The sequence below is a fragment of the Crotalus tigris genome, unplaced genomic scaffold (assembly GCF_016545835.1).
Source record: "Crotalus tigris isolate CLP2741 ecotype Arizona unplaced genomic scaffold, ASM1654583v1 scf7180000023887.291335, whole genome shotgun sequence".
In the NCBI taxonomy this organism is placed as follows: domain Eukaryota; kingdom Metazoa; phylum Chordata; class Lepidosauria; order Squamata; family Viperidae; genus Crotalus; species Crotalus tigris.
Window position 1 is genome coordinate 228,146 of NW_024100249.1, and position 18,969 is coordinate 247,114.

The following is an 18,969-nucleotide window of genomic DNA, read 5'->3' on the forward strand; positions in this document are numbered from 1 at the left end:
ATCCCTGACTGCAGAGTTGTTTGCTCAGCTACCCTTGCCAAGAAAGTCAAGCAGCTGAAACTGAAAACGGAACAGGGTTGCGGTTACTGTCTCAATGAACGATTCCACAGAGACAGCTCCATCCCATTTCAGATACCCCTAAAGTCCAGAGTATACTTGAAATGCTGCTTTTATCTAGGGATGGAGGGCAAAAGAGTCTAGATATACTACCCAGAGACTTTGAGGGGGTCAAAAAAGGCAAGACAAGGTGGCATTCGGAGCCCCACTTCCTTTTTATGTTTGTTGCACACACAATGCATGTGAAAAAGCTTTCAAGGTAGACCAGATTAGGAAACCAAAGTTATGAATACTAATGCTACTTCTACTATAACAGAATCTTACAAGTCTGAATGGGTCCTTCCTTCCTTCCTTCCTTCCTTCCTTCCTTCCTTCCTTTACTTCCTTCCTTCCCATGGTGGCGCAGTGGTTAGAATGTAGTACTGCAGGCTAATTCAGTTCACTGCCAAGAGCTCGATCCTCACTGGCTCAAGGTTGACTCAAATTTCCATCCTTCTGAGGTGGAAGGACCCAGATTGTTGGGGGCAATATGCCAACTCTGAAAACCACTTAAATGGTGCTGTAAAGCACTATGAAGTGGTATATAAGTCTAAGTGCTATTGCTATTGCTATTGCTATTCCTTCCTTCCTTCCTTCCTTCCTTCCTTCCTTCCTTCCTTCCTTCCTGCCTTCCTTCCTTCCTTCCTGCCTGCCTTCCTCTTTGTGAGAACAAGGGAGAGTCTTGCCTGAGATGCTTGCACAGATTACAGTTCTGCTCTGAACTTAAATCTCTGATATCTGACTGTTATCTTGGTTGCTGCTCTTCTTCCTGCTCCTCAGCGTTATTCCTTCTGCCCATTATCAAGAGGTGGGACTTCAATTTCATAAATGCAGTTGCCATCTTACCTTGTTGATCCCCCTTCCCACAGATACTCCTGCATAGCATGTTCTCTTAGGCATGTGAACCAAGTCGGTGTGCAGGTAGAAGTGATATGTATCTTATTCAGACTTTGGGAGAATAATTTGCTGGAAATTGTAATCGGTGCTAAGTGCTGTTTGCTGGGAATCAGCCTCTCTGGCTGGAAAGCAAGAGGCAGAATGTGTGCCTTTCAAGAGACCTTTTATCCAAAGGAGAATGCTAGCTTTAAAAGGAGTGCCAGGAAGTGATACAGTGAGGGATGTTTCAACAATCACCCCTGCTTTGTCATCAGTTTTTATATTTCAGGCTCCTTTCTCTGAATTGTGCAGTGCAGTTTGCCAATATAATATAGAACCTATATGAAAAAGTCTGCCAAGAAGTACATAGATTTATACAAATAAGGCACAAGAATACCTTTCTATTGGAGAAAATCAGGCAAAAATAATGCATATAGGTAAAACAGCAGAGAGATATTTGGATGCTTGGAAAAAAAATGAGCATGTGAGCACAGATTTTAGGGTGAGCTTTGTTTTAAAAAATATATCAGGTTAGAATAGAAGTTGCCTGCACTGAATTTAGAAAATAGTAAAGGGAAAATGGAATATCAATAGATTTGTGAAATTAGGAATTTTGAGAGGAAACAAAATTGACATATTATGTAGCCCATTTACGTCTTTTTATTCTCCCTGGTGGAGAGATCATTATTGTTGTTGTTGTGTTGTTGTTTGCATCTGTTGCTGCTGATCTCTGCCAACAATTTAAAGTAAGAACAGCAGGGAACATCAGTTTTGGCACAGATGACAAAAAAGAAAAGGGCTCAGCCTACAAGGGTGCACCATCCATTATAAATAATTAACTGTCATTCGAAATGAGGATTTCTGACTAGCCAACTTTTTAAAAAAGCGGGCTACTATGAAATTATCAGTGTGATTAATCTACAAGATGTACAGCTGATATATTTAAGCAAACTTTGAAAGAGTAATTTAAGTGGCCATTTAATTTACAGACACTAACCTCTTCTTTAAATTATGCATTAAAATTTTATTAAAATACTCTTTTCACAGTACTCTTATTTGATTAACTAATAAAATCATAGACTCGTAGATCATTTGGAAGGAACTTTATAAATCATCTAATCTCAGCTCAGTGGAAAAACTCCAATATTACACAGGTCATCTTAATTATTACATATGTCTAATATAGATTTAAAGAAAACATTCACTATTAGAATAAAATATTATATTTAAATATAACTCTGATTATTTTTAAAGCCTGTGGGAAACTAGATAACTACTACGTTCTATACTGGAAAATGTAATGAAGTGCCATTGACATTCAGTTCTAGCATTTCACGTCCAAGTAGCAAATCTGATATATTAGCTCATGGAGTTAATGAATTGTTACCCAGATCTCAATTAATTCAATATAAAATTCTACTGCTAGCAGCTGAGCAGCCAGGGGCATATCCAAGTTTCTTTGAGGAGTCATGAGGTTTACAATTGTCCAAGGGCAACAAACAAATGGAGAATCAGCTCTTTGTCAAAAACAAAATTGTGAAATGTTCTGTAGTTTCTCCACTGACATGCTTATCCCATGTGATTCTGCCTGGTACTAACACAACTGTATTATCAATCTCGGAAATGTGATTTTCATGTGACATAATTTCTGCCTTTCAGAATCAAAAGCTGTTCTTTATGGGAGGACAATGTACTTCAAGGTTTGGTCTATATCCAACCCACTGGAAAATTTGTGATAGGATCTTTTGAATATAATTGTCCCTGAAGTGATAAAAGAGCTGGTACCATAGTCTCTGAAAGTAGGGTTGTGGTCAAAGGCACCAGGTCAGAAATGAGAGCAACTGCATGAATGTCTTGATGCAGTCACCAGGAGTGAAGACTGACTTGAAGACTATAGGTAAAGAGTTGGTCTGGCACAGTTCTAAAATATACTGGGAAAATACAAGATTGCTATTTCCAGCCAAGAAATCCTAACAGCTAGTGTATTTATATAGTCATTCTTACTTTATGGAATCTATTGGTTTGTACTCTTGGCTGAGATACTACATCAGTTTTATCACTATCTCTTATTCCTTTATTTCTTGGCCGATGCTTGCCAGTGTCTGCTTTCTTTCTTTGAGGAAAATAGAACATAGCCCAGTTAACTACATGCTGACAATTTGTCCATTAAAAAAAAACAAAAAACCTTTGTCATTCAGGTTGAAAGAAAAGAGACAGTTTTCCTGGTTATTTGAAGGAAATGAAAGTTCTCATAGTTTAGATGGGACATTTTACTACAAGATGATTGAGAGCTATGTATGGTTGACCTCTTTTTCTATAGATATCTGTCTGAGGTAGGGGCATATCCAAAGAAGTATGAATAATGGCCAAATGTGTAGGTTAAATAATCCTGGCCATTATTACTTGTTCCTTGGTCTATAAATCTCTATTAGATATTACTGCTACCACGTTTGGCAATGTTCAGGCATTCCTCTGAGGAACGGTCAAGATCGAACTCCTAGCAATGGGCAAAGTTAGTCTGCAATACTGCTTTCTAACCATTACACCACTACAGCTCAAAGTGGGGAATTGACTCTAACTTTCAAGAAGCTAGAATGACATCATTACTGATGAAGGGAATAACTTGTGAGAATTAATTCTTAACATTATCAGAAGAAAACAATATCAGATTTGTCTGTTACCAAAACAAGGGACAGATGGAAACCAGGCTAGCCATTCAAAGCAGAGGATCATCCAGTTTGTTGCATAACTTCAGCAGCAGAAAGAAGTACCAGAATCCAGACATTATTTTCACTATAAACAGCAATTTCTGGATTTCTTTTGTAACAACTTCTTACCTTTTTTACAATAAAATTGCTTAGCAGAAATTCCTGGATTCCTATGTCCTGCTTAGATGGATCCTGTCTAGCGTGCTGGAATTTTCAGAATATTCAGGTCTCTTCTGCACATTGGTGCAGACACACGCAAATGTCCATCATAAATAAGCATCTTATTTCTAGTCTTAGAACTCATTAAAACTTGCTTTCCTTCATTGAACTCAGATGTGGACACAATGCCAAATCTCTTCCTTCCTTGAGAAAGAACAATAGCCCAAATGTCACGGATTGCCTATCCCTCCTATGCTGGATGGTAGCAGGTTCTGTGTAATGAATCATAAGGAATCTCTAAGGTGGAAACCCAAACTCATGTCTTAATCACTAGGTTCACTACTGTGATTTCAATTAGGGGCCATTCCTTCACTTCTTCTGATTACAAAACAACCACTTCACAAATGCATGGCACAACATAGGAGAACAAACGCATTAGGACAACATTCAGCAGTTCATCTGCATTTGAAAGACAAAGTTCACTCTTTTGAAGACAGCAAAGCCCACATTCTGGACAGAGAGGACCATTGGCTTGAAAGAGGGGTCAAATCCGCTGTCTACATTAAGATTGAACAGCCCTCTCTCAACAGAAGGGGAGGGATAAGACACTACGTGTATCTCCTGTCTACACTGCAGTCCTTTCAGCAGTTCGAAGAAAATTCCACATCCATTTGCACTCTGATTCAGGTGACCCTGAGGGCCCAGATAAAGTGACCTCAACAGCTCTCAGAGAGAGTGCTAAGGACCAGATGATTGCCATGAAATATGATCCTTCCATCTCCCCCACCATCCTATCAGAACTGATGAAGCTTCCTGAATGAGAAGCAAAACATCTTCGTTCTCAACAAAAGTAAGCATTTCTTCCTGAAGGAAAACACATAGTCCAGTTGCTTTTTTTTGGGGGGGGAGCACCTTTTAGATAACCATGGCCTGGATGACTGAGAATCTCCATGGACATTCTTCTGATTATAGTATCTTCCATGTCCCAGATACCCAGCTGGACTGTGGACTACAGTAGGTAGGGAAATCCTGCAAAGGTGATATTCTTTTGGGAACTGTTCCCACCATGTGGAAACTTAATTCATGCTACAAATGAAGACAGTTTTTGGTGTGAATAAAAAATATACTTCAACTCTCTGTGGTCTTCCTTTGGCTTCCTTCCTTTGCCATATTATTCTTGAATAACATGCAAAAGGCTCTTCAATGCTAGCTCCATTTTGTCAATCCAATCCAAGCCTGCTGGCTTCTGGGTGGTCTTGCTGAAAGAAGAGAAAACCACACTGTGCTAGAGTGATATAGTAAGCACAATAAATACTGATGTTGCTATGTCAGGGGCCTTCTAAATGATTGTAATCAGAGCTTTTTTTGTCATAGAATACCCAGAACGGAGTTCCGGCACCTTTTTTGGATGGAACCTTGTAGGGTAGGCAAGGCGGGTTGTATGACGTGTGTGAGTTCCGGCACTTTTTTTTTTTTTTTTTTTACAAAAAAAGCACTGATTGTAATAATAGAATATTTCCACCAGCCAAACCTTTCCTTTCTTCTTCTCTCTCCTTCCTTCCTTCCTTCCTTCCTTCCTTCCTTCCTTCCTTCCTTCCTTCCTTCCTTCCTTCCTCCCTCCCTCCCTCCCTCCCTCCTTCTCTCCCTCCCTCCCTCTCTTTTGTATATAAAAAATACATGAGAAAAATAACATGTGTCTCTGAATGCTAGGTACAATGCAAGGTAATTACAGGTTTAAAAGGTGAGACTGCATTGGAAAAATATGGTGTAGTGGTTAAAATATTGGACAGAACTAGGAAGATCCATCTTAAAGTCCAATCTCAGCCACTGAAGCTCAATGGGTGATTTTGGGCTTCTCTTTTTTTTCTACCCAATCTGCTTGACAGGGTTGTTGTGAGTATAAAATAAAGTCACTTTGAGCTCTTGAAGAAAAAGTGAAATACATACTTAACAAATCTGCATTGAAAAAATGTGAAGTAAATTTACTATAACCTGACACTGAACCTCTATACTTGAAGAGCCTTCTTAAAAAAAGCTCTGAAAATTAGGAATATAATAATTGGCAATTAAAATAAATTCAGATCTTTAATTTTTTTTTTTTGTTTTTAAATAAAAATCAGTGCCATTGAATACTAATTTCTAGGCAGAAAAAGAAATCAGATGTTTTTTCCTGACCAGCAAGAGTTCTAACCTTCATGGCATTTTTTGCAATGCCAGGCATTTTTGTAAAACTAGGCGTGTTGTTACAATGCTTTTCTGAAGAACTAACAATGTTGCTTTTCATATGGATGAAAAGTTTTGAAATAAATTGGTATGTGCACGCCTGCAAATGCATAAAATATTATTTTCCCCAACAGATGGGGAAGGGTTTCATTTTCTGTCATTTTTAATTAGCCAGATCCTTATTTTCATATTAGATATGCAGATTCCTGATATGAATTGAATAGGAATCCAGTTTTTTTGGAAGAAAAAAACAAAAAATTTGTTCAACAAAGCCATTCCTTAAAATTGAGCTCAACCTAAGATGATTTGAGTGATGCTGCCATAAATTTTCCATTGTTCTTAAGTCGCTTTGACTTGATTTTACATGAGTAATATTTTTATTCAGCATTTTGAAATATATGTGCCAATTTGTGAAGCTTTCCAGGAAAAGAAAGGGAGTAAAAAAATGATAGACTTTTTGTGGAAATTGGCTCTTCCAATATTTGGCAAATTCAGAATTTGGAAATCCAGTTTACTAATTTATCAGTAAATCAGATATGGATTACCACACAAATTTATTTTTAGGGTACAGCCATTTTGATCTGTTGCAGTACAAAAACAACAGACTCCTACCACAGCACAAAAGCTAAAGTACATTCTCCAACTTTTATAGGTAAAAAATACATTTCCTGTTGTTTTCAGCAAACCCAGTGGGAGTTGTAATCCAATAATTGGCTGCATAATTCTGTGGCTTGAAACCTGACTAAAATAATACATTAAATCAGCTTCATAATTAAGCCATTCAAAAAATAATAATAAATTGAGATAATTGTATCTTAACATTTTAGACATTTTAATAGGTTTTTGAAGCATACAAGAATAAAAACATACCCAAAAGATGTAAACGCCCTTTTACCCAATAGAATAAATATTCATGGATTTAAGACTATTCCCTGTACTCTAGCCTAGCAGTTCAAAAGCATACAAATGCAAGCAGATAAAAAGGTACCAATTTGATAGGAAGGTAACAGTGCTCTGTGATGTCATGCTGACCACAGACATTTCTTCAGACAGCACTGGCTCAAAGGCCTTAAAATAGAGATGAGCACAGATAAGCAGTGGGGTACCACAAAGTTCCATCTTAGGCCCAGTGCTCTTCAATATCTTCATAAATAATTTCCAATTATTTTTGATAAAGTTTTGGTGACTAGGGCATTGCCACTACTTGCAGGTAGTCCTCGATTTATCGCCGGGCACTTAGTGACAATTTGCTGTTACATCTGACCCCCAAAAAGGCACTTTAACCTGGATTTTAAGTTCTGACATCCACCACTCTGACACAGTCATTTGATCACATTTTGGGCTCTGGGCAACCAACATCTGCTTTTCTCTGAACTTCAGCAAGGATCAGATTGGAAAGATCACTATAAGAATGACCCAACAGATCATGAGTTGTCTAATATATATTAAGAGGAGCAACTGGTGCTTTCTTCTCCTGGTGGCAGCTGATGCTTTGGTGGAAAAGCAGGGAATGGAGTTAAGGAATCAACCAATCACTTTCCTTCACTTGCTCCAGGTCAAAAGTGTAAGGACAACATCATTTACCAGCCTTGACAGATGAGAACTTTGCTACTGTGGCAGCATAATTTTTATAGGCATTTTCCCCTACCAATTTAAGCATTAGAGGAATGGATTAGGATTTAAGGGTTAGAAAAGACTGAGATGATTATAAGGAAGAACCTTTCAATATCCTCCACCATTAGCCATGCTTAGCTGGAGTTACTTTAACTGCCCCTGTAAACCCACAAGGTGATTTCAACAACACCCTGACAAATCACATAGATCCTATTTATTTGCTATTTCTATGCACTGTGTAAATGCACGAACTTGGCCAAAGAAATTCTAAAACTTCTTGATTTTCCATGACAGAGTTTCAAATTTCCTTTGGCTAAAAACAGATGGAAAATATGTCCAGCTATTTAGGCAAATCTCACTGCAAATCGACTCCCAGCCCACCTGATGTCAGAATAAGGAGGCGCAATTATATTGCAATAATGATTTTCTCTTACCCATTTGTCATGCTTATTGCTTTCCCCCAAACCACAGTGGCCGTTGTTTCTTTTAGTGCATTCCAGAGGTTTGGCCTAAATCTCATTGTACTGATGTCACATTGGGAAGGATGAATGGAAACGTAAGGGAACATGGGCTTGCATAGTTCAGGCTGATGAATCATCTCACACTTGCTTTGGCGGTTTGCAAATAAGCTGGGTCTGCTAGGCCACGTCTTACATCAAAATGTAAACCAGCACTCTGAGTACAATGGACTTAAAAAGGGGGTCTTCCTAACTCTTTGTTTCTCTGAAAGGAGGTTGGAATTGAAGGGGAGGAACTAAAGGGGAGCCCAGGACAAAAATTTAAAGATGGCAAATGGCAGCTAAATCATAGCTAAAAGAAAAACTGGGAGGACGAAGAGTATTATAAGCTGTTCAAGCTGCTTTCATTTCCCCTTGTGATGTCAACAGAAATCCTTTGCATGACCGTAGCATTGTTATCAATCATCCACCATCTGCTTTTCCTCCCTACTGTACAGTATAGTAGGAGGCATTGGGGTGAAAACAGTTTGCAAAAGCAGCTGGAATCTCTAAGCCTTGAATGAGCGCCAGTGGGTTTTGTAGATTGCTCCGAAAATCCAAGCAATTAATCTCCAAAGTCTGAAGATAATGCAGCCCAATCGTTGTAGTTTACGATTTCCAAACAAGCCGATAACCCTCATTATTAAGTGAGGGTATCAATGCTATTAGGAGATGGGGGATGATTTAAGCCCATCTAGACATAGCTTCCAGGGCCATGAATAAATAAGTGGGGTTTTTTTTAGCAAGATATGAGCAAGTAACACAATACAGAGCTTCATTCTTCAAAGGCCAGTCAGTCTGTTATCGTTCTTTTTTTTTTTGTCCCCTATTTTTCTTTTTCTTGTGGTCACTAGCAAGGCATACTAGCATTGCAGTACAGGTACTTACGGCTGCAACTGAGCCCAAAATTTCTGTTGCTAAGGGAGACATTTGTTAAGTGAGCTTTGCCCCATTTTATGACCTTTTTTGCCACAGTTGTTTAATGAATCACTGCGGGTGTTAAGTTAATAAGGCAGTTGTTAAATGAATCTGGCTTCCCCATTGACTTTGCTTGTCAGAAAGTCACAGTAGATGATCGCATGAGCCCAGGATATTGCAACCGTCATAAATATGAGTCGGTTTCCAATACTCTGAATTTTGATTGGAAGGCCATGGAGATGCTATGTTGGTTGTAAGTGTGAAAAAGAGTCATAAGTCACTTTTTTCAGTACCATTGTAACTTTGAATGTTCAACTAAACAAACTGTTGTTAAGTCAAGTACTACCTCTACTGCTGAAGGTAATGGCTGGTGATTTGGGTTTGTTCTCCAGAGGGACTCCATCTTCATTTTGCATCAATTTTAGTGCATTTTAGAAAGGCAAACAATCATTGCTGCTGTGCCTTGCAAGGAGAATTTTCAGAAGCCACAGTGGTTCTTCACTTTCCTGACTTCATACATCAAGTAATTTACTCTCTGTTTTTTGTTCAATTTCCGTTGTGTTTTTTTTAAAGAAATTGTTTCATCTCAGTTTTAGGAAACACCTAAAGGCACCACCTGCTTCCTAATTTATGATAAAAACTATTCAAAAATTCAAAAGGCTATATCTCCCCAGTGTGTCAAAATCTTGTGAGGCTTTGGAGATTCCACACAAGAAGTTGTGAGAATAACTGAATCCCGCATATCATATTATCTCATGCCCAGATTGTGTGATTTCAGCATTCCATTTTGGAGGGCTTTAGGAAATTGGGACTTTTGATGGGTGGTTTAAAGATCTGCAAGTTTTAGAGCATTCCTTGTGCTCCTTAAACCTTCCAGTGCCCCAGATTCAAAAAAAGGAAAGTCAATATTTCTGGCACTCATCCTTACCATCTGGAAAGGCTGAAAAAGAAATGGTGGCAGACAGCAATTTTTTTGCGCTCCTGTTCTGCACAATGCAAAGTGGCAGCATCAAGCCAATTTTGGTCAACCTCAGAAAGCCAAGTAGGTTAGTTCTTGGATGACTGATATTCCCAGACTGTAGACTAGACTGGGAAGTGGAAAGAAACATTCCAGCATGGCAAATCACCTCCATAGCGTTGCCAACAAAATTACATAGATAGGCCCAGGAGATCACCAAGCTCAGTTCAAAGGAAATTTTATTTATATGTATGATCCAGACCATCACATGTCCTAAGTAATTGATGAGGAAACAGTGGCAACTTCAATGCTGGCAGTTTGGCTTGCCACCTGCCACCCCTTCCATTAAGTGACTGTTTCTGTGCAACTTCAATAAACACAACTGGACCACACTCTGCCTCCTCTGCTCTCAATCACTTCAAAGAGGTTTTGAAGAGATTGAGAACCATTTATACCCACTTTTGGCTCTTGCCATTATCATCACACTCAGCCATGGCTGTCCAAAGTTGCCATCATCTTGGAAACTGTCATAGAGGAGATTGCTAACACCCTTTGACACATACCAGGCAGACTTGGCCAGCTGCCGTTGCAAGCCAGCCAAGCCAGAGCTATCACCGTCCCACCGCTGCTCAGTCAACAAACTTTACCACCCAGAAAGTCTAAATTAGGTGTATTGGGCTATTAGCCATTTCAGGCTCATTGACTGATTGAAATCATAATCAATGGCAACTTTCATAACAAAAATCCAGAATGTAGAGTCCAGTGAAAAGGTAAGTAAGCCAATGCTAATGGGAATGGAAAGTTATTTTATTTCATGTAGACTCTGTTAACTTGGAGGAAGGGAGCTGCTAGAAGATTTGAGATGATAAAAAAGAAAGCAAACAAAATCTGCCAAGGAAACCAAAAATTTCTTTCCTTTGGGCTGTTATTTTTTTTTCTGAAAAGTCAGACTAAGATTACAAAAGTATGATTTCTTCTTGATGCTGGCAGTTGAATTTGGAATGAAAAGTTTTTTTGCTCATTTTTAGTCCACCAAATAAGGATTTGTGTCTCTACTTTTAGAAATAGGAAGTGTGTGTAGGAGGACCTTGACTTATGACTAACCACTTAGTGACTGTTCGAAGTTACAACCAACCTGAAAATGGGGACTTACAACCCAGATTTGAAATTCCAATGGCTGAGCTCTCTCCACAGTCATGTTACCGAACCAGATACTCAGCAACATGGCTGCATTTATGAGCCTTTACAACATCCTGCAGTCATGTGACCATATTTTATAAGGCTTTTGCCAAAAACTGGTACTTCAATTTTTTGGGCAAAATTGCACCCAATTTTGGTTTCCTTAAAGAACATGGTATTTGCTTAATGACTGTGGCATTTGCTTAACGATCATGAATTACTAAACTTGGGTTAGTCAGTTTGATGGCCCTCACATCCTACGACCATAATGGACAGTCATTCAAGGACTACCTGTATGGTGCACGTGGGTACTATTGGGTGCAAAATGGAATTATCTGCCATAAACCATAAAGCATATCGGAAAAGAGAGTTATGAGGCTTTTGATGTGATATTTTAAGGCTATAATAAGTCTTAAAAATAACACAATAAAATGCTAACTATCTGTATGCAGAGAATCTCTCAGGACAGTTTTCCTCAATCTGGCAGCCTTTCAACCTGTTACGCTACAACTCAGCCGGCAAGCAGCATGGCCAACACATTCTCAAAGCTCTCTAGAAAGACAACAAAAGACAATTACCCATTGTACAATTGCCATTGTAAATAGCTCTATCAATCATCCTCTAACCACCATCCTTTTTTTTCTTTTGGACTCAATTGTGAGAGACATAGCTGAATTTTATTTAATTGCATTATAGACTTTTAATGCGAATCACATTTTTTTTAAAAAAGGAAACTAATTAAATACTTTAAAAAGCCAAATGTGCTTTAATTAAATACTTTAAAAAGCCAAAGACCTACATATATATATGTAGGTCTTTGGTTATTCGGATTTTCTCCCACGTCAAATTGGAAGAGTCTTGGCGACATTTCAACAAAGTCTCATTCGTCATCTTCAGGCTGGTGTTTTCGGCTTCGTGCTTCTAGGAGCAGAACATCAGGATTAACAGCTGCACTCCAAGTGCTTGCACACGCTTTAAAAGAGCACTTGCGGATCGTAAAACAACCAGTGGAGTCAAAGACAGTTTGCCTGATGCGGAACAACTCTGCGCAATACGGATTAATGCAATCAATGGGCCGATGATGCGCTCAAGGAGCCGGGCGCAGAGGCAGGAGGCTATATGAGCTGCCTTCCCGATCTCCTTTTATTCTAACTCTGATGACGCCGGCAGTTTTTGGCCGGACGAAAGCTTAGTGACTCTTCTTAACCACAGGCTTGTTTATATTAAACAGGCTGGTTTATTAACTGGTACATTTGTAAGCCAATAGAACTCTTTTAGTATTATAGCTCTCAGTTTTAAAACTAAATACACATATTAAAAATAAATAAATAAATATTCTAGTGGGACAGACTCAACTGTCAAGTCCTTCTAAAGGCCTAGAGAACAATTTTGTCTCCATTCTCAAAGTTTTGGTTACTGGTTCTACCTCTGCTTTTGCAAGGAATTTTGAAGAGGGAGAGGTAATATTGTGGCGTGTACTCCAAACACTGGAAAAATTACATTCTTGAGACCTGATAAAATCATTACAGGGAAAGGAATTGGTCATGGGGTTGCCAGCTTACTTTTCTAAATTACCATTAAGGAGATAAAGTGCTTTTGTGTTTATTCAAGAAGGTTTCCTACTGGGTATCTAGATGAAAGGAAAGGAAGGGGAAGTGAAGGGATCAAAGAAGCAATGTGAGCTTGAAATGGCTGGAGACCTTGCAAATTACATCTGAACTCTTCTCCTAATACACATGTAAAGAAGCTGGGGAGCACATTTTAAATTAGTCATAGTTCAAAGCTGAAAACCCCCTTCAAGCCCCATTGGGGTCCAAACAGGGGATGTGCTTTTGATTATATCAGCTTCTTTTCTCTTACTGGAGTTTAGATTTTCATGCTACAGACTGTACTTAACAGAATAATAGAATTGGAAGGGACTTTGGAGGTCTTCTAGTCCAAACCTCTGCTCAGGCAGGAAATCCTATACCATTTTAGACAAATGGTTCTCCAATCTCTTTTTGAAAATCCCAAAGATGCTTTTTCATGAGGCAACTGGACTTTCTTGTTTTTCCTTGAAGATATTTTGCTTCTCTTCCAAGAAGCTTCTTCAGCTCTGACTGGATGGTGGGGAATGGAAAGATTTATACTCCTTGCAGACAGCTGGTCATTTGTATTCTTTTAGAGAGTCATTGGGGCCACCTGGAGGTTTATTTCTGTCATCAGGGTTACCTGAGTGGTGCAAATAGGTGTGGAGCCTTCTTGGAACTGCTGAAAGGATTGTGTTGTAGACAGGAGATAGATGATGTCGTATCCCTCCCCCTCTGTTGAGAGAGGGCTGTTCAGTTTTGACATAGATGGCCTCTTTGACCTCTCTTTCAAACCAGTGGTCCTCTCTGTCCAAAATGTGGACTTTGCTGCCCTCTCTCAACAGAGGGGGAGGGATCTGGCATCATCTATCTCCAGTCTGCAACACAGTCCTTTCAATAGTTCCAAGAAAGCTCCACAGTCATTTGCACTACTCAGGTGACTCTAAAGACACAGATAAGCCTCCAGGTAGCTTTAATGACTTGCTAAAAGAATGCAAATGAACAGCTGTCTGCAGGAGTATAAATCTTTCCATTCCCCACCATCCAGTCAGATCTAAAGAAGCTTCTTGGATGAGAAGCAAAATATCTTCAAAGACAAACAAGTAAGTCCAGTTGCCTCGTGAAAAAAGCATATTTGGGATAACTACAGTATGACCTAGATAACTGAGAATCTCCATAGACACTCTTCTAAAAACTTCCAGTGTTTGAGAATTCACAACTTCTGGAGGCAAACTGTTCCACTGATTAATTGTTCTGACTGTCAGGAAATGTCTCCTTAATTCTAGGTTGCTTTTTTTCCTTGATTAGTTTCCATCCATTGCTTCTTGTCCTACCTTCAGGTGCTTTGGGGAATAGATTGCCCTCCTCTTCTTAGATATTGGAACACTGCTATCATGTCACCCATCTGCAGTTTATAGTGTAAAATTGTGGTTATAAGGTGTTAGTATTAGGGAGACCCAAGTTAAAATCTCTATGGAATTTTCTGCATGGTTGGGCTAATTGCTATTTTCAGCCCAACATGTACACTTTTTCAGAACAACTTGTCGTCTTCTATCTCATTTCGTAGGATAAGGATGAAATTAATTTAGAACTGCCTCAGCTTTATTGAGGAAGTCTTCTCCAGATCTGTTGAGATTTCAGTTCCCAGAATACCCAGCTAGCACACTTCTGGAAACCTGGGAGTTATAGCCCAGCTCATCAAGGGAGCATCAGACTAAGGAATTATATAGCATGTATAATTAATCTCTCTTATTGCAAAGTGGTGAATCCGTCCTATATCCCTGGGATGGAAGTTCTCATTGGTACCAGCAGTTCCCGATCTCTGTTAAAGAATGTTATCAGTGGATACATATTTCATTCTTGATAAACCCAATGATAGGGCTGAGCCATTGCTAAGCCTCAGTTTATTTTTCAGTTTTGTCTACCACCATAATCAAAAGAATCTTGACAGCTGTCATCAGCTAGCTGAAGAATTCTGGGAGTTGAAGTCCACAGTTCATAAAAGAAGACCCCTGCCCTAAAGTGTGTGGCATTAAGTTACGTTATAATTGCACTAGCATTCACACGTTCATTGGAATGTGCCCATGAAAAGCCATTGCTTTTGGTAAATGCACCATCCTAACAATGCTTCAGATCCTACGTTACACTTTCGGTAGGCCAACTCTGGTTAATGACCCTGGATGATCTTCAAACAGCTACGCAAGTTTGGATGCGGCTGCTGCATAGAAGGGAGGCCAGGTTTGCAAGACTAGATTGTAGAATTGAAAGAACACCCTGGAAAAAGGCAATTAAAAAAACAAAACCCCACATTTCTGTCTTTTTGTAGGGAAAGAAAATGCAGGAAGGACATCTCAATGAGGTTCTGAGAACTCAAGGGAGGTTTCAGCTTTTTAACCACAATGTCCTCACAAGTACATTGCACATCAAGTCAAGCACGCCTGAGAAAGAACAATGCTGGAGCTGTCTGCACTTGCCTTCCTCCTCTAAAACTTTTAATTGCACATTAGAGATTAAGCTTTCGATCTTCTTCACAGCCAAGAATTGTTACGTGACACCTCTGTGCAACATAAATAGAAGCAATCTCTCTTTTTGATCAGTGCATGCAGGAATGCTGTCCTATCATGCATTCTGATTCCTCCAGTTTGTCTTATTTACTTAGCACCTGAGAAGTGAAATGTTGTGATGGGATTCTTGACAGAGTTGTGTCTGGAGAGGCTTCCACGGAGGTGTGGTTGCTAATTAGGAACACTACTTATTTGGCTTCACTTGTGGACAGCCTTCATGCATGATTTGAGTCATTTAAACATGCCTCTATTGGGAGCTGTTTCCAAGAACATTAGATGCAGAGTACCAAAAACAGAAGTGTCTCTCTACATGGCATTTTAATGATTGATTGTTTTTAACACTTTGTATGACATTTGTGCATATCCCTGTCTTGAAATAATAACGCAAGACTCCATCTTTGCATAAGAGATGGAAGGAGAGCAATGCTGTGCTAGTGCAGCATTTATTTAAATTGGTGCTTTTCAAACTTTACATCTTTAAAATGTGTGGACTTACAATTCCCAGAATTCGCCAGCCAGCAACTTAAAGTTGGCATATTTGAAAACACTGTTTTAAATTGTGGGGAATTTTGAATTTTTCTAAAATGGAACAGGTTCATACAACTGCTCCAGGGGAAGATATTTCCTTGCAGGTGCCTGCCATGCTTAAAAAAAAAACCTTTTCTGCACAGCTCTTTAGCCCTCTGAATACAGATAGTCCCCGACTTATGACTGTGAGCCCAAAATTTCTATTGCTAAACAAGGCTGTTAAGTGATTTGTGCCTCATTTTACAATATTTTGCCACAATTATTAAATGAATCACTGCAGTTGTTAAGTGAATCATGCAGTCATTAAGTGAATCTGTCTTCCCTCATTTGCTGGTTGGAAGGCAGCTGGAAAGATAGTGATCACATGAGCCTGGCACACTGCAACTGTCATAAATGCATGCCAGTTGCCAAGCACTGAATTTTGATCACATGACCATGGGGATGCTGCAACTGTCATTAAGTGTGAAAAATGGTGATAAGTCATCTTTGTCAGTGTAACTTTGAATGGTCCCTAAATAAATGGTTGTAAGTCAAGGGCTATCTGTATTTAATCCTAATACAGTAAAAGAACGAAACCATGGTTGTCTGTTTTACCTAGAACTAAGAAAAAATTTCCTGACAGTTAGAACAATTAATCAGAGGAACAACCTGCCTCCAGAAGTTGTGAATGCTCCAACACTGGAAGTTTTTAAGAGATTGGACAATTATTTGTCTGAAATGGTATAGGGTTTCCTGACTGAGCAGAGGGTTGGACTAGAAGATCTCTAGGATCCCTTCCAACTGTGTTTATTCTATTCTATTCTATTCCATTCCATTTCATTCCATTCTATTTCATTTCTATTTCTATTACTTCTATACTTCTACCGAATCATATCAGCCCATGGGAAGTTAATCTGACATTTTATTTTCACCGGTGGAAAAACAGGCATTTCAAAATACACAGAAAACATGACATACTTTTTATCAATTTGGGTTAGGTCTTTAAAAGCAACAATCAATCCAAGATTATGATCTTATATACTTTTGTTAGATGTATATATTACCAGGAAACATTTCAAAAGCTGGCATTGTATAGAATGCCTAGGAAATCTATATAGAATGTCTTCTGTTCTCGAAGAAGAGGCATTGAGACGAAGCACAGTCACACAGTCCTTCTTTAATGCAAACACCAACAGGACAGATTGCAAAATGGTGCGGCCCCCTTTTATAGCCCCCCTGCACAGTACCCTGCTGGCCACTCATTGCAAGGGATCTTTTCCCGCCTTGCGCAGGCGCGCAAGGCTGGGAGCAGCCTTTCTTGTCCTCGGCATCCCTGTGGTCTGCCCAGGCCAATCGCTGCAGCCCACACCTGCTGGCCCAGGACATAATAGAATGTGTAACTCTTTTAGGTAAAATATGAAATGTTTATGTTATTTTAAAATGCTGGAGACTTTCCCTAGTCATTGTATAGAATATCTAGGCATTATGCAGAATGACAATAACTCTTTAGGCAAAGTATGAAAAGAGAGTCATGAAAGGGTTGGGGAAAGGAGTGAGGGCTTATTGAAAAAATGTACATGTACTTACAACAGTTCATTTAGCAACCATTCAAAGTTACAGTGACACTGAAAAAGTGACTTATGACCATTTTTCACACTTATGACTGTCGCAGCCTCCCCACGGTCATGTGATCAAAATTCAGATGCTTGGCAGTTAACTCATATTTATGAAGGTTGCAATACCCCCGGGTCATGTGATCACCTTTTGTGACCTTTGGACAGGCAAAGTCAATGAGAAAGCTAGATCCACTTAACAATCCTGTTACTAACTTAACAACTGCAGTGATTCAGTTAACAACAGTGGCAAGAAAGGGGTCAAAACTTACTTAACAAATGTCTCGCTTAGCAACAGAAATTTTGGGCTCATGGTCGTTAAGTCGAGGACTACCTTTGCAGGACTTTCTTACTGAAAAAGAAAAGAAAAGAAAAAAAACCAGTATTGACCTACCTGTTGTAAGAAGGAAGGCTAAAATGGCATTTTAGAGGGAGCATTTTATACTTTGCCAGTTTGCCTTTTGGCGCTGCATAGCGTGCCTAGGAAATGTGCAAAATATTAAGTGTTTCATACTTTGACATCCCAGTTTTAGCATTCTATAATTTCCCAAGCAGTTTATAAAATGCTTAATTTCACACATTGACGGTAACATATATACCAGGCTCAGTCACCAGCATTTAAATCACTTCTTATTAATAAGCTACATTGTCCTATGCCATACAACAAAATGATTTTTATTACCATTTCCCAGCAACCCATAAACTATTGCCCTCATCTAGGGAATGGGAAAAGATGGTATTTCCCATTTTGGCTTTGTAGATAATGTATTACAGCAGCCAAAGTTTTAATGCTCTTCCATCGCGCCTCACCTCATAAGTTAAATGACAGGATAATGTGCAATCAAGAGTGACCATTCTGGCTGGCCAAAGTCAACCATTTCTCTTCTTTCCAGCTCCCAGTCAAGTCATTAGCAGCAAGATAATATAACTTATTGCTGCTTACAAAGAAACTTTGCTGCCTGAAGTTCTCATATCCCAGTTCAGAACGTTTTGGACCAAGGAGCTAGGGGACAATAAAATGCTGCTTCATTGGACAATCAAAGGCAAGGAAAATAATTTGCATGCTTCTGGCAGGCATGTGATGGCTCCAAAAATTCCTACATGATTCAGCCCCCAAAGCTTTCCTTTTCTGCAATCCTTAAAATCGCAAATTGCATTGTCAAAAGCAGAGAGTAATGTTCCTCTCATTTTCAGTGATAAAATGATGCACCTCCCAAGAGGTAAGGCTGAACTGATGCTGAGAAAAAAACGCAGTACAAATGCAACATCATAGAAACAGAAAACACCTTTTCCAAAATATCCACCTTTCTGGATAGATTTTGCCTGCCCAGTTTAGAAGGCAGAGAATTTGGTGGACCAGAGAGCACCTCCTAAAGATCTCCACCAGTCTTGGTGAGGACTCCCACCTAGTCTTACAGTCTTCTGGAAAGCTGGTACAAGTCCTGATTTTCCAAAAATCCTCTCAGAAGTGCCTATGGACCACTGACAC